The sequence below is a fragment of the Larus michahellis genome, chromosome 5 (genome assembly GCF_964199755.1).
Source record: "Larus michahellis chromosome 5, bLarMic1.1, whole genome shotgun sequence".
NCBI lineage: Eukaryota > Metazoa > Chordata > Aves > Charadriiformes > Laridae > Larus > Larus michahellis.
This window is the reverse complement of record NC_133900.1, coordinates 15,397,667-15,419,306: the sequence shown is the minus strand read 5'-3', so window position 1 is coordinate 15,419,306 and position 21,640 is coordinate 15,397,667. Positions and strand designations below refer to the sequence as shown.

At 41.8% G+C, this 21,640-nt stretch overlaps 1 protein-coding gene across 1 annotated transcript in view; it reads left to right on the top strand.

The window, feature by feature from the left end:
- The first annotated feature begins 21,589 nt into the window (after positions 1-21,589).
- The window catches only part of USP38 (ubiquitin specific peptidase 38), a 38,707-nt gene continuing 38,656 nt past the window's right edge, over positions 21,590-21,640 (top strand). Inside the window, exon 1 of the mRNA XM_074588893.1 lies at positions 21,590-21,636. The gene's annotated coding sequence lies outside the window, so the exon portion shown is untranslated. The remainder of the gene's footprint in view (positions 21,637-21,640) is intronic.

The window sequence follows — 21,640 nt, the reverse complement described above, 5'->3', positions numbered from 1 at the left end:
CTTTCTCTTCTGCTCTGAGCTGCAACTTTACATTTAAAGCACTATTCCACCCCAAAATTTAGAGTTTTAAGACAGAAACTATTTCAGATTCAGCTACAAAACAACTGATCGATGGATGGATGGATGGATGTAAAAATCAATAGGAATGTGTATAAGTCATCAGGGATAAGCCGGCTACCAAAGATACTGAAAATCCCATCTAGTTTTGCTTCCACAGAAAAGATTCAACCGTGCCAAAAGCAGATATTGTAATTAGCACATTTGATGTTGTTTTACAGATAACTCTCTTTGGAAGATAGATTATAAATGGTTTATCTTTATGCATGTTCCTGCTACATTTCAAGATTGCATTGCTCTGTACAGATCTATCTCTTAATGATGCTAAATTCAACGAGATTCAAGAAAATGCATGCTAAAAAGACCAAATACTTTAAAAAAACCTTCCTTTTTGAAATGTGCTTCCATTGTACTACTGTAAGCATTGTGTATCTGAGGCATCTGGACATAGCATAATTTTCTTAAACTTTCTGAAATAGCCCAAGACAGAATTTCTACTTTGTCATCCCAACTTGTCAAATGTTTTATAACCACAGAATCAGAATGATGTAGGTTAGAAGGGACCTCTGGAGGTCATTTGGTCCACTGCACTAAGCAGCACCAACTTCAAATTCACACCCAGCTTCAAAACTAGACCAAGTTACTGAGGGTCACATCCAGTCCAGTGTTGAATATCTCTAAGGATGAAGACTCCACAACCTTCCTGGGCAGCCTGATTCAATGATTGTCCAACCTCATTTTTTTTCCTAGAATCTATCTGTAATTCCCCTTGCTGTACGTTGTTCCTTCCTTGAGTCCACACACTCTTTTGGTTCCCTTTAACAGTGATTGAGGTGAAAACTGGGTACAACACAAGACCACTTTTGTTGCTTTAGACAACCGTGGCATTGCAATAGTCCTTGCTACTTGCATCCAGAATTTCTTACAAAATATATTTTTCAAGTACATAATCTTAAGGGCTTTAAATCACCTGAGGCTTTGCTGAGACATAGACTTCATGACTGCATAGTGGCATCTTTGATCAGCCTGTTGCAAGACACATACCTGGTTGGCAGGGAAACAAGTTTTCATTGCTAATACTGAGATCTACATCATTTAGTCTAAATTTTTTAGCAAAGAGAAGATTAAGATAACTTAATCAGTCTGAAGTCCCTTGAAAGAAGTTCATGAAAGAAGTTAATGCCTATCTCAGAAGATGAGAAGAAAAAACACTGGTTGAGAGTTGGTAAGTTATTTTCTGCCTAAAGCTCGTATAGCCCAAGGGAGAATTTGGAATGGCGGCAGAAGGGAATGGCTGTTTTTAAAAGAAAACATCGCTGACGCAGGACTTCACACGACTGAGATTATAGCTTAGAGTGGGTAAGTATAGATCTTCTCAGATGTTACTGTGGCAAAGCACCACCTAGATAATTAAGTGAAAGAGTCAAGGAAAACTCAAAAAGACATGGGACGCACAGTGTGCTACTTCATTGATCTCTGATCTTTGTCACCTGGTTTACACAGCAATATGAATGACATCTGAATGAGAGTTGTCCTCTACATTTTCCATGGAATGTTTGGTTGCTGTTTCTGTAAGGGAAAAAAAATAGGCTCTAGGTATTGGCAGTTTGACATAACAGTTTAGATTAGCCATTGCACCTTGTAAAATAATTAGCCTGGAAGTGAAGAATCAAGCTCAAGAATGTGCTAAATGGAGCAGTCATCCAGCAAAGTGAACAGAGGAAGGATTTTGCCATTATAGTGGAAGAATCATCGAAACATCCATCCGTCCAATAAAGAAGGAGGCAAATGAAATATTATGTTTCTACATGTTCTGCTGTGTGATCAGAATAAAACCAAGAAAGCTTACAGGATATACTGTGTAAGTCCCACTTGTTGCTGTATGGGGCATCATGACTTTTGAGAGCTACTATAGCAATAAAAATAATACCAGGTCTCAACACCATAAGGCAATTTCTGTGGAGCTGAAGATACACATGTATGAATAAAGAAGACTTCAGCATGGCCTAACAGAACTAAAAGTTGTGAATGGGACTAGTAAAACTGATATAAATAAAGTTTTAATGCTAGCAAGACATTTACAAGCTAGGGGAGATAGCTCCACGTAGCCTACTCATTGTTTGACTAATGAACTCAGACAGCTATTCCATTCAAACACCAGCAGTCATACAGAATAAATTACCAAGTAACCTAAAGCAAACATAAAATGAATTCAATAAGTGCAAGTGATGGCTTGTTTATTTTGGTGAGAAGGCAGAAAACACACCTAATAAAAAAGTAATCTGCACATGCAGACCTCTGACTGTAGCTAACACATCCTGGGGCAGCACTGAAAATGCTCAATTTCATAGTTATGAAATAGTCAGCAAGCTGATTAGTAGGAGACAAAGACTGTATTTAAACAAAGATTGGCTTATTGATTCTGACCAACCTCTCATCAGTTTTATCTCAGGCACATTCAGCAAGCAGGCTTTCTTGCTAGTGGCTCCTTAAAGTAACGCTCTGCCCTGCCAGTAGAAAGGTCCTGTCCTCCAGGATTACACAGGACTGCTGTCCCCTCCGCTCTGTCGTTTGGACCAAAGTACAGTGTGCAGGGACAACTGGCAGGAGATTTTCTTCAAATGCGCTCCCCTGATCTGTGCTAATGTAATGCTTGTGCTAATGTGGATGTACTCAGTGTATCTAAACAGCTCCTGTTGTGCGGTACAGCCCCATCTACTGATGCAAGTATTCCCTAGATAACAGGACGATTCTGCTGCCTGGGTTTAAGCAAACATTTCTGTTTCTGTAGGAGTGCTGGTATCATTAGAAGACATTCAAGGACAGGAGCACAAGGAGCAGGAATGTGATGTTAAGAAGCCTGAAAAACTGTAGCTCCAGTTTACACAAATGACAAAAGAGGGTGCTCAAAACTTCTTCAGGAGCAGCATGACATAAACCTCTGAGTAGCCCTAATCAAAGGCAAAAATCCATCTGTTAGCACTCTGTCGAAGTCACACCAGGGATGAATTTGACCCCTGGTGGAATGGGAGCATAATCAAAAGACATTAAGGGAAAGGGCTTTAATTAAGTAATGCTTAACAGTAGTTATACTATTTTTATTGTATTACTGTATTTTTGTTATGTATGACTTATTCTTCATTCAGTGTTATTATGGTAATATTGCCTAAGTTGTATAAGATTTTATTAGCACTTTGTCTTATTTGACAGCTTTATTCATGCACCAACTCAAGAGATTTTATAATTGTACTTTCCAGTACTAATATATTCCTTTACGAACACCGGAGTACGGAGTTATAACAATACAACTGAAGGAAAAAGAACCTAATTTTCTTTTTACACTGCAGAGGCGATTCTGCTTCCAGCAAGTATGAAGAATATCATAGCTCAGGACCTCCTACAGAAACACAGAAAACTTTTTCAGTGGTCTGCTAAGTACCACATTTCAGACTAATGCCAAAAGAGGAGGAACAACTTTTAATGATCTTGATGATGATGCTAAGGTCCACTAGTATTCCTCAGGGAATGATATTCAGCTGCCCCGGAGAGCTACCTCAAACCCTCAGGTTTTCCTGTAAACTGAAGGAAAACTATTTGCACCCTGCTCTAACCCCCACTCTCAGAATCAGGCTCACATAGGGTGCCTGATGTGGAGAACTGCTATTTTGGCACCATACATTCAAGGAGGCACATGCTAACTTCACAATAAAAATGGCTCTATCTTCAAACCTTCTGTGCTGCAACATTCATCAGAGTAGACAGGACTACCATTTTTAGTAGCACCCCACAAGCAAGCAGCCAGGTAGGTGAACAAAGGAAGGCAGTAGACAAGTAAAAGTTTCCAGTCAGGTTTTCTTCCCCCAGGTGCAATGACACTGAGACCTATGCATGGACACAGGGGTGGAAGGGGAAGACACGTTGTGTGCCTTAGCTTTGGCTATGCTGGCTCTTCTACCATCATCCCCGAGCAGAGGTACAGATAGACCCTATGCTGAGAAACCCCAGATGCAGTGGGAACACTCCCTCTCTTCTCCATCCTTGCAGAGAACAAACTGTCTTGCAGGTTCTTGGAGACTGTCCACAGAGTCTCAGAGACTTGTTTATCCCCCAACGCACTGCAAGTGCTCAAGTCCAGACTGTTAAAGCCTTGGATTATATTTTCCATCATTCTTTGGGATTTTCATCTGTTCTTTGAGAAACAATCATTCCAGTCTTGCCCAAAAGATTCTCTCTTTCTTTATCCTACAGAGATATTTTACCTTTCTACAAGAAATTAATTGCCCCCTTTGTACAGTTTACTTTTTAACTGGGGAAAGACAGCGGGAACCTCTTCACCTCCTGTCTTGTCTTTCCCGCTCCTGCACTCATGCTTGACAGGCTGGCATTTAGACACCTACAGAGGTCTCCTGGTGATGAACTTGCCAAGCAGACAAGCCTATGGTCACGTCCAGCAGATTAAACCATTTGGAGCTTTCTCCAGTTAATTCCTGTATTGTCTTCCCTATGGCTTCTAGGTGACGCTTTTTGCTCCTGATTTTTAACCACGCTTCCATGATGGGCTTATTTTACTCAGTGAAGTCAGACAGCTCCCAGCTAGAACTGGATTTCACACATCAAAACTTTTCAAGCCTCACCTTTAAAAGGAAGACAAATTTTATTTTCTTTACATATTCTTTCCCTGTAATTATTATTAGCAGCAAAGAGCAGTTACTTTAATACAGTCAAGCTGAATAGGTAGGTTGTTATATATTTCTCCTGTGAGAAAAAAAAAGACATGAGTATATCTTTCATTGATAGATATTTGGTTTTTAGATGTCACCGTGATTTCCAAGCCTTTATTCTTTGGGTGGCTTTTTTTGAGTGCAGCAAGACCTGGCTTCTCCCTTAGGAAAGGAAGCTGGGGGCAGTGGGGGCTACCCACAGGGGGTCTGTCAGGGCAGGGTCTGTCACCCAGGGCCTGTCCCACCACCCCAGCCAGGAGCAGGGCAGCTGTGGGGGGCTGGAGACCAGCCTAGCTGGGGTATTGCTGGGGCAGCGGCTGTCCTTTCCATGAAACAGCCCATCTTCCTCAGTCGGCCACTGCTCCTGTGGAGACTGATAGTGGAGACAGACAAGCTGACTGATGGAGACAGAGAAGCAGACAGTGGAGACTGCCCTCAGCCCCCCCGCGGACATTCTCAGAAGACCTGGGTCTCCCGTGCCAGCTCACGTTTTGTTATATTGTCTGTGGACAGCCTGCAGGGGGGAAGAAAGGGAGAAAGACAAACCTCTCCTTCCACTTGGGGAAATGAGGTATGCAGAATCCTCACTCCAGACTCAACCTGAGATGGGAAAAGGCTCAGCTTGACAAATTAAATGTCATCAGTGCTTCAGATGAACACATTCATCAGCAAAAGTGTTTTTCTGCCAGGTGCTTGTACACTAGACTTTGGGGGAAAGCAAGGGGAACTGAAGAGACAGATATGAAAAACAGCGTTTTTTCCATGGCTTTGCAGTGGCAGCAACATGCAGACATGTGACCGCAGGACTGGCCGTACCACTGATCAGCTTAAAAATTGGCATTGTGGTACCTCTAATTCTGCAACTTCAAAACATGCAACCAGCTTACCGGTGCTGTTTTGGACAATGTTATTTTCCTACCAGACCTGCAATGGAAAACCATGGATATCCCAACCTGCTCCACTACTCCTCAGCCACACTGGAGAGGGATTGCATGTAAGCACCGGTTCCCACTACAGCCAGCACATGCTGCATTGGAATGAGAGAAGTGTAACGAACTGAAAAAGCTCACAGCTGCATGGGCATCAGCAGAAGAAAGCATGCCATTAAGTAACAAGTTGATACGCTTTATCGGCTAATGTCTAAATTTATTCCTACTCAAACGGACAAGTACCTGCATTAAGTAAAAAGCTTAGTGAATACATTAAATACTGGAAATAAAACACTAATATTATTTACAACACATGGTGATGTGGCCTTATTATTTTAAGACAGTAGTGGCTTTTCTGCTAAAAACTTTGTGACTATTACAATTTCTAATTCCCACACTATATCTGAGTTAAATTATCATGAGTCTCAAAAACTCGTGAAATTAATTGGAGGAATTTACAGCCTCAAAAATGTGTTTTACATGTCTAGAAAAATCTGATTATCATCATGCCCTTCAGAAATATGTTATATATTCCCAGCATGTCAGACTTTACATAGCATTAGCATTAAATGTGGTCTAACTTCAGCTGACAAGTCAGAGAATAATGATTAGGATGGATCTGGTAATTTATTTCAGTTTTAAGAGATTAATTATGCTAATGACAAGCAAGGCAAGGTATTCGGACAATGGCATTAGATGGTTCAGGATAAAAAAAAATCTTCATTTTATGTCAAATATATTTCCAAAAATTATTTTCAGTACCATAAATAAGTAAGGTAAAATAAAAACCAAAAAAAGAGGAAAAGTTCTCATTGCATGGAGTCTTCTGAATTGGTAGTATCATAGAATCATAGAATCTTCATGGTTGGAAGGGACCTTTGAGATCATCAAGTCCAACCATACACACACCAAAAAAAAACCCCAAAAACCAAACCAAAACAAAAAAAACCCCACAAACAAACAACCTACAATCTCTGCCACTAGAGCATGCCCTGAAGTACCACATCTAGACATTTCTTAAATACCTCTAGGGATGGTGACTCAACCTGGGCAGGCTGTTCCAGCGCCTGACCACTCTTTCAGTGAAGTAATTCTTCCTAATATCTAACCTAAACCTCCCCTGCCACAACTTCAGACCATTTCCTCTGGTCCTGTCATTATTCACCTGGGAGAAGAGGCCAACACCCACCTCTCTGCAACCTCCTTTCAGGTAGCTGTAGAGGGCAATGAGGTCTCCCCTCAGCCTCCTCTTCTCCAAGCTAAACATGCCCAGCTCCCTCAGCCTCTCCTCATATGACCTGGTCTCCAGACCCCTCACCAGCCTGGTAGCTCTCCTCTGGACACGCTCCAGCACTTCAATGTCCCTCTTGTACAGAGGGGCCCAGAACTGAACACAGCACTCGAGGTGAGGCCTCACCAGTGTCGAGTACAGAGGCACGATCGCTTCCCTACTCCTGCTGGCCACGCTATTCCTGATACAAGCCAGAATGCTGTTGGCCTTCTTGGCCACCTGGGCACACTGCTGGCTCATGTTAAGCTGGCCGTTCACCAGCACCCCCAGGTCCTTTTCTGCCGGGCAGCTTTCCAGCCACTCTTCCCCAAGCCTACAGTGTTGCTTGGGGTTGTTGTGACTGAAATGCAGGACTCGGCACTTGGCCTTATTCAACCTCATACAGTTGGCCTTGGCCCACTGATCCAACCTGTCCAGGTCCCTCTGTAGAGCCTTCCTACCCTCAAGCAGATCAACACTCCCACCTAGTTTGGTGTCATCTGCAAATTTACTGAGGGTGCACTCAATCCCCTCGTCCAGATCATTGATAAAGATACTAAACTAAACTGGCCCCAAAACTGAGCCCTGAGGGACACCACTGGTGACGGGCCACCAAGAGGATTTCACCCCATTAATCACAACTCTCTGCCCACAGCCATCCAGCCAGTTTTTAACCCAGCAAAGAGTACACTTGTCTACGCCATGATTCGCCAGCTTCTCCAGGAGAATGCCGTGGGGGACGGTGTCAAAGGCCTTACCAAAGTCCAGATAGACAACATCCACAGCCTTCCCCGCATCCAGAAGGCGGGTCACATGGTCATAGAAAGAGATCAGGTTGGTTAAGCAGGACCTCCCTTTCCTAAACCCATGCTGGCTGGCCCTGATCCCTTGGCTGCCCCGCACTTGCCGTGAGAGCTCACTCAAGATGATCCTCTCCGTGATCTTTCCCGGTGCCGAGGTCAGGCTGACAGGCCTGTAGTTTCCCGGATCCTCCTTCCGACCCTTCTTGTAGATGGGCGTCACATTAGCCACCCTCCAGCCATCTGGTACCTCCCCTGTTGACCAAGACTGTTGATAAATGATGGAGAGAGGCTTGGTGAGCTCTCCCGCCAGCTCCCTGAGTACTCTTGGGTGAATCCCATCTGGCCCCATAGACTTGTGTGCGTCTAGGTGCAGAAGCAGATCATTGACTACTTCCTCCTGGATTATGGGTGGGTTGTTCTCTCTCCATCCTTATCTTCCAGCTCAAGAGGCTGAGCACCCTGGGGATAGCTGGTCTGACTATTGAAGACGGAGACAAAGAAGGCATTAAGTATCTCAGCCTTCTCCTCGTCTTTAGTTGCAACTTTCCCCCCCGCAACCAGTAAGGGATGGAGATTCTCCCTGGCTCTCTTTTTGTTGATGTATTTATAAAAACTTTTTTTGTTGTCCATTATGTTAGTGGCCAAGTTGAGCTCCAGCTGGACTTTTCCTAATTTTCTCTCTGTATAACCTAACAAGATCTCTGTACTCCTCCTGAGTTGCCTGTCCCTTCTTCCAAAGGTAGTAAACCCTCCTTTTATTCCTAAATCCCATCAGAAGTTCCTTATTCATCCAGACTGGCCATTTTCCCCGCCCTTTAGACTTGCAACACTTTGAGACAGCCTGCTCCTGAGCCTTTAAGATTTCCTTCTTGAAGAGTGTCCAGCCTTCCTGGACCCCTTTGCCCTTCAGGACTGTCTCCCAAGGGACTCTCTCAACCAGTGTCCTGAACAAGCCAAAGTCCACCCTCTGGAAGTCCAAGGTGGAGGTTTTGCTAACCCCCCTCCTGACATCGCTACGAATTGAAAACTTGAACATTTCATGATCACTAAACCCAAGACGACCTCTGACCACCACATCTCCCACTAGTCCCAATAGTCTACTACTCCCACTACTCCCACTAGTAGAGTATTTTGAGATGAAATGGAATTCCTACTTAGCCAAAAGCAATTAGGGACACAAAATTCATAGTAAAAGTGCAGACCCAGAATCTGCAGAATTATAAATTTGTCACATTAATGGAGAGGCCTGTGGACATTATAGGAAAAAGTGGAGCTAAGTCTGATTCCTGAAGAAGGTATGAATTTTGCCAGTGATTAGTGTGAACAAGACAGATCTTACTAAATACACCCAGAGAGAAGCTCAGGTTATCACTTGCTGTTTCCCTGGTTTGCACCTAAAGCCAGGATGGCTGGATTCCTATTGTCTTCCCCAAAAGGTAAAGCTGGTTTCAAGGTTATTGGTACACTTGTTTGGGGCTTTTTGAGAAAGTGGGTTATTGCTATTGCTCCAGATCCAGAAGTGAGATTGAAGAGCTCCCTCAAGAAACACATTAATTTAATCCAGCTGAAACTGGGCAAGGCACAGCAGCCGCTCAAAGCAGAGGGCAGGTTGTAACAGGCAGCTTGAGACCTGGATCGCACTCGATCACCCAGACTAGGATCCAGTTGTGTTGGTTACTGAAAGCTCCTGCCAGTAGGACTGTCTCATTATCTAGATAAATGTGACGCACAAAGCTATGCCAGAAACATCATATGACATAATTCTCAATTTCATGTGAAAAAATAAGGTACAGAGGGCTTAAATGTTATGCTAGTGGTTACACAAAATGAGAATTGAACGTGCATTTCCTATGGGCAGTGAGCTCCTGCCCCATGTCACCTAACATGCAGAGAGGACAACAGCTGGGATACGAACACTTTACCCATGCAATGTCTTAGGTACAACGCAAAGTGCTCTGCAATTAGTAATTCTTCCAAATATTCTGCAATATTACGCTCACCTACCACTCACCTGTGTTGGTCAATGCCATTCAGAGGATATTTTGTTGGCTACACGGACATGAAAGGAATTATGTTGCACATAAAAGCAGTTGTGCCATTATGCATGCCCTAAGCTTTGTCCTGTCTCAGTTTTAATTAATATTAACCAATGCTTTGCAAGGACAGGAGTAAAGCTGCTCTTCTTTTGAATCCCTTCTTTCTGTAAATCTTTCCTGTCCCAGTTAAGCTAAGCAACATTCTTACAATGCTTTTTCATATGAAACTGTCACTATTCCTTAAATATGTTACTATCTACCAATTACCATTTTTTACCGCTCATAACACTTCATTCTTTTTCATTAGCACGTCAAAATATTCACACGTTCTACAATATCTCATTAAACTGGAATCCTGATTATTTCTATTGTGCTAGCAAGTGTGTCACTGGCCCTATAATGGTTATCTTCTTCCTATTTTAACTATCCAAATGAAGCAAAAATCAGTTTCATTTCATTCTTTCCAGATGAATCCCAACTCCTTTTATTTAAACATCCCTATTTATACTTATTTCCAATGCTACACTATTCCACTGTAATGAAACATCTTTTCATGGCATGTCCTCTGCAATCCATCAGGACATAAGCCTGCATACTACAGCAAAACTAGGAACACTATGATTTGGTAATCTCCACCCCATTCAGAAGCTCTTCTTAGCACCACAGTAGCAAACAGTCGCTGTGTGGGTGGCGTACTTACATGTTGCCAGACGCACCTATACTCATGTAGTGTTCACTTACTTTTTTCCTGTCATGCAAAGTTGGTGCATAATTATTTTGTCGCTGCACTGTGAAGCAAGCCATGCCCTAGTACATGCTGTAAAAACACAAAATGGAAAGAGTAGTCCAGTTCTTGAACACCGAAAATGTGAATATGAGCCAAGAGAGAAGAGATAACAAATACATGGACCGTGGAGGTAATAAAAGACAATCAAGGCCAGTAAAACAAAGAACAATCACAGAGAGCACACTGGAGCTCTTCTGTAGGTATTAGATCAAGAGGTAGTTTGACAGAGAGTCACAAAAAGAGAATGAGGTGGTTTTGCAGATATTTATGAGGGTGTGTCAGATGGAGCTTCATCAGGAAAAGTGTGTTTACACAGGAGGATTTTCAAAAGCACCTAAGTCATTTTAGAACGTGCACCCTATTGGCTTTTAGTAAGCCTGATACTCATAAAGCACTTTGAAAGTGCAGGGTGTAATTTCTTGTTCTCCTGATACACTTTTAAAATACAGATAAATTATAATATAAACAAAATCAAATTGCTTTACCAGATAATGTCAGGCATAAATCTCTGAGAGTCCCAGGTGTTGTAAAATTATTTTGCAGCCTTTGGTGAATCATTTAAACTGTCTACAGTGATGCCTATTTCACAAGCAAGTTGTGGGCCACAATGAATCTTTCGCAAGGGCTTTTATGTTCAAAAGCATTGGGATTTGTGGAGTATTGGTAGAAAGCAGGACTCACAAGTACCCAGTAGTGCACATTCAGGCATGGATGTCTGGTTTGGCAGCACTGCTTGAACACAGGTAAAGGTCAGCTGGCCTTAACCATTCCCTTATCATGGTGGGTTGAAGGCAAGAGGATGTTCATGGGTCATGGTTCAGTTTTGAAGGAGACCTGTCTAATACTGATAGGAAACAGGAATTTGAGTGCTCTGTGCAATCAGATGTTGCCTCAGAGGAAGGGGTGTCTTGGCAATCCCTTCCAACCTGCCTTGATCTACTCTGAGAGGAAGATACTTCTCCAGCACTAGCAGAAATATGAATGCACAGCAGGTAAATACTAGCAAGAAACTCGGGAAGCGAAGCATGAGCTAGGAAGCTGTTACTCTTACAGTGATAACAAGCAGTGCAAGAAACAACATGAGACACAAATCCTTATGTCAGAACCAAGGCTCTGACTGGTGAGATGCTGGACTGGAAAGTGACTGGCCTAAGGGAACAACAAGGGTAGGAAGTACCTTTGAGCTCTCCCCAGGGGACCGACCTAAGCCAGATCTTTGTTGAAAAACTGAAATGGGAATTCTTTTTATCACAAAGAATGCTCCATGTATTTGTTAGGTGTCTGATTTATATTAAGCTAAATAAGCATTAACAAACCAAAAGCAATTTATAGTCACTTAAATAAAAATTAATTTTCCTCTCTGTTATCCAGATTTTCCTACAGTAGTTCATGACACTATAAACCTTCTGTGATTCTCTTATTGCCTTTAAATCATTCTAGGAATACTCAAACACATGTAACTACAGGAAAAAAAAGGATGCATCCTCTTTTTATTTGGATAAGTTCTATATAAAGCTGTCAGTATACACAATGTAATTTTTAAAAAGATGGGGCTGGATCTGCCTCATTTTTTAAAATGTTTTGGGCCACCGTAATGTGTTTTCTTTTTTTCATAATGTAGATAATAGGTAGTAGAGGATTTTGTCTTCATTTAAAAAAAATAATTATTTTCGTAGATGTATTTATGCTTTGCATGAAATGAACTTCTACTTTAAATGGGTCCTCTCCCAGAAGAATGAGATCATTGAAATCAGGGCAGAAAAGTCCATAGTACACCCTGACACATGATTCAACATAAATAAGCTCTACAAGCTTAGTATATTTTCCCAATCATATGTTATTTATAACATTGAACATTTGCTTCTACGCTGCACTGTTCAACGCATTTTCTTTCCAACCAATTTCAGTGCATACAGAGCACCAGAAAAAAATCTGTACTTCCCTCTGATTAAAAGAAATCTGACACTGAAACTGGAACTGATTGAGACTGCGCCCAACTGTTCAGAGAACCAATTATTTCACACATTAACCTAAGCTCCCCTCACTAGCTACTGTAAGCAAAGAACATGTCAGATCCTGGTTTAAGATGAAGACAAAATACCACCGCTGTTGAATTATCACAGGCTCCATCTGTGCCGAAATTTAAAATGGAATCCAAATTAAAATGTGTTTACACAATTTCACATTTCAGAGTATACATCTGACCCTGCATTGTTTTTCTATACCCCACAATTCTTTTTTTCATGGATCTTAAGTAAGCCTGAGGTAAAGAAAATTTTCTTAGTGATCCAAATTTTTACTAAAGAATTCAGCAATTCCAAAAAATGGTTACGATCCCTTTTGTTGTTACACATTTGAATTAGTGCATGCAACACTGCACAAAGTGTCAAAATATGGACAGGCTGGCTTATTTTGGAAGATTATCACAGACTCCAAACCAAAATACTCTGAATGAGATATATTACTTCGTGGCGAAAAATTCTTCTGGGGATTTGAATATTGGAGCTGAATTCAAAAAGCAAAAAAACCCACAATCTAATAGGTAAATGAAATAGCAGCTGTGCAAACTCTTCTAAAAAGTCACTAAACTGCATTGACATTTCTGGCAGAAGATAGAAACTAATTGTACATTCTGATTACCAGTGTGACTAGACTGTGTCTTAGGGCTAAATTACTCCTTGTGATCTGCTCACTTAAGTGTGAAATCTTCGAGGATGTCTGTACAAGACCAACATAATGCACTTCTTATGCTGTCCCTGATTTTGGAGGATCTATGCTACTGGGTCTGCATCTGACTTTCATTAAACATGCTTTCACGTTTGCACAAAATAGTCTTTATTTTCTGTCCCTTGTTATTGCCCAGAGCTACCGAGCTCCTTGTTTCACAGTACTTCATTTCTGGGTGAACTAATTCAGTGTACACAATGTGTATGATATCTGCAGTGTTTCAGGATTCCTTGAGCTGGAAGTCAAACACCTTTGCTTAGTGTTGCAAGGAAACAAGGCGTACGTGGCCACGTCCATGTGTCTGCCCTCCTCTTGCTCATCATAAGCACTAGAATAGAAGGGCTGATTTCACTTGAATTTGACAGGAGGTAGAGATGTCAGAGATGTAATGCTTTAACACTGCAGGTGGACTCTGAAAGCCAATTTGACCTGATCACATAGACTTTCTCCAGGCAACGAAGGACCTATCTACCCCACAACAAAGCATTGTGCAGTGTCAGAAGCAGCAGTAGCCCAGCTGTGCCCCTATGAATGAAAAGATTGCATTGCTTATTATTTGAGGCGGGGTGCAGACACACCTGCTCAGGCTGAAACTAAGCTGGGTATCTCCACCATGCAATGTAGGTTAGATGCAGTCAGAATGATGACTGAGGATGAAAGGGACCTCTGTCAGACATTTCTGACACAGAATGTTTACTGAATAATTCAGAGTATTGTGAGCATAACCAAGGAAATATTGAGTTGGTTATCGGCACTGACATTCTTTTAAAAATGAAACATGAATAAATTAAACAATGATTCTCTTCAAAACTGTAAGCAACAGCCACCAGGAAAGAGGCAAGAGTCAGAAGGGAGCTAATGTGAAACTGTAGACATCTGAAGTTTGCCTTAAGGTCCAAGAAGTATATTTTTAAATAGAGACCCAAAAAAAGATGGTAAGAGAAGTTTATGACAGATTTACAGCTGATGAGCCCATCTTGGATTTTTCATGGCTTCTCATGGAGAAAGAAAAATCGTGGTTACGACCAGCGACAAAATTCTCAGACCCTGGGAAAATCAACACTTAATCTTTGGCAAAACAATTAGAACAAAGCAAGTCATACAGTCCATGAATTGTATTAAGCCTGACCAATGGTATTGACAGCATTATGCAAGTAAGAGAAAATTTAGATTCTATGTATGCTATAAAAAAACCAAACAAACAACAACCCCCCCCAAAAAAAAAAAAAAAAAAGAAGAAAAGCACCAAGACCTCAGAGTTTAAAAGTGGTGCGCAGATCTTATATGCTGTAGCAAACGCAAGGCAAACGAAGACACAAACCAAGATGCAAAACACAGTGGATTACTTCACTTAGAAGGAGTCTGTACATGTCAGTAAAGACCCAGGCAATGATGACAGTTGAGCGTTACAGCAGTCCCACTGAAAACTGTAAGACTTCTTTTGTGCCACATTATCAGGCATATACTGAAACACTTTGCTTTGTTAGCTCAGGGCAAAGGATTTCATACAAGCCACAATGCTGGGTTAGTGAAAAAAATGTTATAAATGTTAGGTAACAACTAGAAAAGGTACACAGAGGTGCCTGATTCCTCACAGGATGTATACATCTCTTAATACTGGCAAATCCCCAGGCTCCAATAAGGTGACGCACCTCTTTTAAGGTACACACCAATCAAGCAATGGTCATATCTCTCAGGGATAAACTTTTTGTTCTGTGATACTTAACTTCCTACTTTTTTTTTTTTCTGGATCCCCCACGTATTTTTGGATTTGCTTTTAATGATAATGAGCATTTGGTCTTCAGTTATTCCTTCAAATATCATCCATAAAATGTATATCCAGAAAATCTGGTAGCATGAACATCTTTGATATTTGGTCTTGGACAAATTACATTCTTTCACAGTATCCTTTACAATGCACATGGATAATATATGAAGAAGGAGACAGCAGAAACCCGTAAGTCTGAAAGGTGATTTGCACTCCTCATATGAAGAAATGGCAATAAAAATAGGAGATTTATGAAACAATTTACTCCTTCATTAAGCAGCAGACATTCTAAGTGTCAGCCAATGGCTCTAAGGATTTCAGTACTGGTTCTGCCTAGTGTCTCATTAAAAACTGATAAAAGAAATAGCAGTCTAACTTAAGCTAAACCCGCTACTTTCCCAAATGAAGTGTGCTGTCATATTTTTACAAATTTGAATATATATTTATTTGGATGCATGTGCAGCTACTGAACACTTCACTAAAATTTTAGAAATATCACAGAGTGAAAAACCTGTTAAGTCAGTTCTGCCTAAGATGCAGTGCAGTACGAGGCTTAATATTTTCTTCACCTACTGAATCTTTTCTTTCTAGAGAAAGGTGTGATATCTGACACACCTTTTGGGGCAGATTCAATGAAGTATGCATCTCTGACATAGCCTCACAGCTGACTTCTGCAGTCCATATTCTGTCTAATTTCTGAGTCACAGATGACCTTGCAGGGAATCTACTTTTATTACTTTCTGTCAGATATCTGGGCTGATGTATAACTCCATTTCTACAAACAGGCTATTTCCTCAGCAGGTATCTGAATTTTATCAAATGTATCATTTCTCAATGGAAGCTCTTCATATAGGCACAGTATTTGAAAGACACAATCACCATTACAAATTCTGTTCCTGAAAATAGTATGTATCATTGCATATAAATTCCTACATAATGCCACATTTTCATACGAACACACTCAAGTTGCATTTGTATTGCAAATGTATGCATGCGAAATAGGCATTTGCACAAGCAAAATAGATAAAGGATTGCACAAATTCAAGGGGTTTTGGCATAACTTAGTCTGATTCTTCATATTTAAACATCTAGCCTTACACATTCTAAACATTATGCAGTTTATGTCAACTTTAAAATCTGGGACATTTACTTTGAACATTTTGTGTCGTGCAAGAGAAGAGACACAGAGTCCCCAAAAGTTCACTTTTTAGACTGTCAGGGCTTTGAAAAGTTATGTGCATCTTACCAGTGAAACATAAGCTGTTGGGATATACATTGCCTCTGGGTAGTTGCTGTGAATGTCTAGGTACCTTAAACCTTCCTGACCACTGTGGGTCTTCACTGATGTAATTCTAAATTTCACAAAGACATCAGTGAAGAACCATCAAGTAGAGTCCAATACACAGCTAAGTTTCCAGTTGTCAAAATATCAATTAACCACCATTGTTTCACTGTGTACATTCACTTTCTTCAGGGTGTGCAATGAGATAGACATCAGTGAGAACAGTATATTTCGTAACAAGCAATTTTTGTTTATGCATGTAACAGAGATTTGAAAGAAAGATCTTGTACAAAAATTGCCGGTTATCCTTTTGAGTACAGGAACTTAATACAAAATACACTCATCACAGTGGACCGGCTGAACCCCTTACTGAGACAGAGTACTTAGTAAAGAAGGCAGATGTATCTAGCAAAGAAACCTAAGTCTAAACACAGTATTTTAGCCAAACTAAATCTGAGCCATGCTGAACCACAGAGATGCTTCTTATTCCTGGAAATTTCCAGTGGCAGATGCAGTCTATCAGTTTATCTCATTTGGATGTGCCTGCCTTTGAAGACATCAACTTTTTGGTCCCCCAGTCCACACTGCATGTCTTTTAATCCCAACAGAGGCCTGAGCCTCCTCAAACTTTTAGTGTCTCAACCTAGCACCCAGGCGGCTTATTGCCACATGAATGCTGAGGAGCTACCTGGATCTCGTACCACTGCTGGACTGCTGCCTTTATTCAGTTGTTAAGTCTGTTACTTGGCTGTAGCTACAGATACCCCTTGTTTTCAAGGCAATTACTACACAGGTCTTCTGAATACCAAATGCAATCTCTGCAATGCCTTTCTCTTACAACAAGAAAACTAATACAGAATTAGTAATAAAGTCACATTCAGTCAGCTGCTACTCCTTGACATGGCAAATATATATATTAGATATGCAAAACTGAATCATGACAAATTGTATCCACAGGAGACAAAACAGCTCTTTCAAATCAAAGCTTCTCTCCTCAAAAATAAATAATTGCATCGTGATAACCAGTTTCAGTAAGACATCAGGGCCACATGCTGTGCTGTCTTGATTTTTGGATAAATAAACCTGTGCCCTGTTGTTTACTGGATGAATAAACCTTTGCGACACGTGACTGTACAACTAGAACATGATGACTCAACATTCGGGCATTTTTAATCAACACTTTGAAAATTAAAATAATTAATACCTGGTAAACATTATCTAATTGAACCTTAGAGTACTCTCAAGTACCTAGCTATTACTATTTAAACTTGACAAATATCGACCCTGCAGTTAAATAAGCTGCTTGCAGCCACTGATGGAGTTGATATCAGAGCCATGATTAGCGCTCAGAAGCTCCTGACTCATGGTGCAGTTTCATGTTACGGTGAAACTGATCTAACAGCAAGTCGTGACTGAAAAGGGAGTCCTGCTCGCCATCTCTTTCAGGCTCCTGTTGCCCGTCTTACACTAGATTTAGCAGTCATGCAATCAGACAGCCAAGCCACGTGACACTCAGTGTCAGCCACCCTGAACCTACTGCAGATATAGAAACATAGAATCATAGAATGGTTAGAGTTGGAAGGGACCTTAAAGATCATATAGTTCCAACCCCCTGCCCTGGGCAGGGACACCTCCCACTAGACCAGGCTGCTCAAAGCCCCATTCAGCCTGGCCTTGAACACACACAGGGATGGGGCATTGACAACTTCCCTGGGCAACCTGTTCCAGTGCCTCACCACCCTCATAGTGAAAAATTTCTTCCAAATATCTAGTCTAAATTGACCCTCTTCCAGTTTAAAGCTGTTACCCCTCATCCTATCACTACACTCCCTGACAAACAGTCCCTCCCCATCTTTCCTGTAGCCCCCTTTAGGTACTGGAAGGCTGCAATAAGGTCTCCCCAGAGCCTTCTCTTCTCCAGGCTGAACAACCCCAACTCTCCCAGACTGTCTATATATATATATATATATGGGGATCCTACCTCTTAGGGAGCGTGAATTCACTCTACACTTAATCTGGATATCTCTGTACATCAACAGGAAGTCCAGCATGTTAGACCTGTTCCTGTGGGTGGCATAAGGAATGGGCAGATGTTGCATCTGGAGCCTCACCAGCCCTTAGGATGGCCCTGCAGGATGTCCCCCTTACCTACAAAATGTTCTGCTGGAAAGCAGTCATCTTGTGCGTAAGGTATAAAATGTCTGTAGGCTGACAGGGTATCTTTAATCCAGGGTTCTTAATAAAAAGTTTCCTTTCTGCCTTACTGTTTTTAACATTTCTGAGTTGTTAAGAAGATGCCACCATGGTTAACCTTCTGCTGCTATTTGTGCTGTTTCACAGTAAGAGTAATTATCATTCAGGTTTGCCAATAATCTTTGGTTTTCATGAAACATGACTGGGTTTTTTTCTTTTTCAGAGAAAATATTTTGAGATATATTTTATTCAGTGAAGAATTCACTTATTTTTCATTTTGTCACAACTTAGTAATATATTTATATATAGAAGTTGTATTTCACAGAAAACAGAGGAACAGTCTGTGTTCGAAAATTTAGCTCATAAGTATATATTAATAATTGCATATCTAATAGTAAGGTGGTAATTAGTATCATCCCCACAGATCAGGTTATTCTTAGCTCTGAGGTCATAATCATAGTCAGTGACTCAATCAACCAATTGTAACTCTTAACCACTTTGTTTTCATTGCTAGTTCTATTACTTGAAATAAGTTCATTAAATAAGGAGTATGCATAGATGGTCATCTGGATGCAAGTAAGAATACTATTTCCAAGCTCCTATGCTAGAGGTACCCTACCCTCCTTCCAACTATACAGCTCCAACCATCACTTTTAGGTTTTCTCAGGGCTATAGATTTTCAGACCTTTCTGTGGCATTTTTTGAGAAATGGCCTCATCTATGCAGCGATTGCTGTGACCAGGCTGCTAGGCAAAATGCTCCTGGACTGTCAGGAAGACTGTTCCCTCACCCCAAGCAGCAGGCACTGCCTCCCCTACTATCCACAATGCTATGTAAACAAAGGACAGAGCACTGAAAATCCGCTCAGACCTTTGACCTCTTAGCTCACCGGAGCCTCTGATCCTGCTAATCTGCAGCTGCTCGTGCTTTCTGCATTCCCCATATCTTCATGTGCCTGCAAGCCATCCGTATGTCTCCAGATTTTCAGACGGCCATTCCAGCTCTTTCACATTTGCTTCTCTGCTATTCATGGCAACTGCTCCTCTCGTCATCCCTGTGTTTTTCCTACGCCATTGTATGCCCCATGGGCCTGACATACCACCTGCCTTTCTCCATTTCTCGTCCTTTATTCTCTTTCTCATGCACCCTGACATACCTGAGCACCTTTGCAGCTTCTGATGCCTCCGAGCTTTATTTCTCCTTTCATTATCCACATGATCCTCTCTCCAGTTAAGGTCTCACTTTACCCCTTTCCATATACGTGTCTCTGGCATCTTGATTTCAGCCCTTCCCTTTACTTTCAGAGTTCTGGTTGGGCTCCTGAGTGGACTCCTCTCCCCTTCTGGCTTCAGAAGATACCATGAATAGTGCTATAAAAAAAAATAAATTAAAAAAGAGAGTTTGTACTAGTGAACTTAAGAAAATTAAAACATTCCTGGTACAGGTCATAAAAGGCAAAGCATTAAGCTCCACAGGTATACAAGGTACATAATTCAGCACCTTCTTCAAGGTTAATTTTTTTATGGATATTAACTACAAAGTCCTTTTAGGAAAAAAAAAAAAGTTAATTTAGATATCATTCCAATACAGTACACTTTACAAAGATAATTTAGATAATTAATATATTGGTGGCAAAGGTCTCTGACCTTTGTAAACTTCTCAGAAAAAAAGCCCTTGATCAACACAATTTATGCTGGAAGGTAATGACTCAGCACTTGCAATTTTTTTTTGTGCACACTGATTTCTGGAACTAGGCTTTACATATGTAAAGAGCAAACAGAAAACTGGAGCACAGCGGAGCAAAGTTAAAGTTATCTGAGCACTTTAACTGAACCTTTGAAACATTTTATAAACGGTGGACTCAATTTTCAAGTTAACTCTGAACTTCTTGGTTTCATGTTTTGCTTTCTGACAGCTGTATTATCTTACAGCTGTCCCTGTAGGGTTTGTGGGTATCTTTTGTTACCCTTAAGTTAATAGTATCTGTTGGCAACCTAAACTCCAGCTCAGGTTCTGCACCTGTTACACATCAAATAAAATCGGGGATTACTTAGGCTCATTTTCCATACTTTCCTGATGTTGAATTATAGGTATTAGTGAACCACATAGGACAAAGGTGTTTGTACTGAGAGGACCAAGAAGGCTCTGCCACCACACCCAGTTTATGTGACCAGTGAGCTGGCCTAAAGGATTTTATTTGATCAAGGAAGTCGAGTTTGGCTTCCAGTGTGCTTACAGCCAGCGATGGTTTTGATTCAATTTTGTGACCTTTCTTGTTACCTACTTCTCAAGAGATAATACTCAGTCCTTGGAAACTGCAGAACTCTTTTTTTTTCTCATGCTGGAAACGTATTCTGGTATGAAAATGCAAGGTATACTAAGAAAATTTGTGTGTTCGAAACCGGAGCTAAACTGGTTTAAAATGAGGGATAAGCAGGCTTAAATAAGGATGGGAACACTCTGACAGTATGTACACACATACATTGACAATTGACGGTGACTGCTACTCCACCTGTTAAACAGCAAAGGCTTCTCTTCAGAAGCGCTGCTGGTTACAAGTGCGCTTACAGGCGAGCATGAGTGACAAAGCAACAAACGCCAGTCCCAAGCGGAGAGGACGGGCTGCGCACGCAAACTAACGGCGGGACAGGCCTGGCCGCTACCTCACCACAGGGAGGGGGTACCCCCGCGACTGCAGACTGAGTGATCTGGGGGCCGGCCAGACCTTACACGCTCGTAAAAGCTGACCGGCACACACTAGTTTCAAACCGTGCGGCTCCTGGGAACCCTTCACCGTGACCGAGTCGCCGCCATTCCCTCACGGCCGGCACTCCCTGACGGCCGCCCGCCGCCCGCCCCTCGCGGCCGCCCGTCGCCCCGCCCCCTGCCCCGCCCTGGCTCCCCATTGGCCGGCGCCTCAGTGAAGAGGCGGGCGTTCCTCCCTCAACCCCCCAGCGCATGCGTAGTAGCCTCCGCCGTGCCGGTTTCCTGTTTGCGCCGCTCCACTTCCGGGTCGGCCGGGGAGCGTTCGGTGACCGCCGTTCGGGCCGCGGCGCTGCCTGAGCCG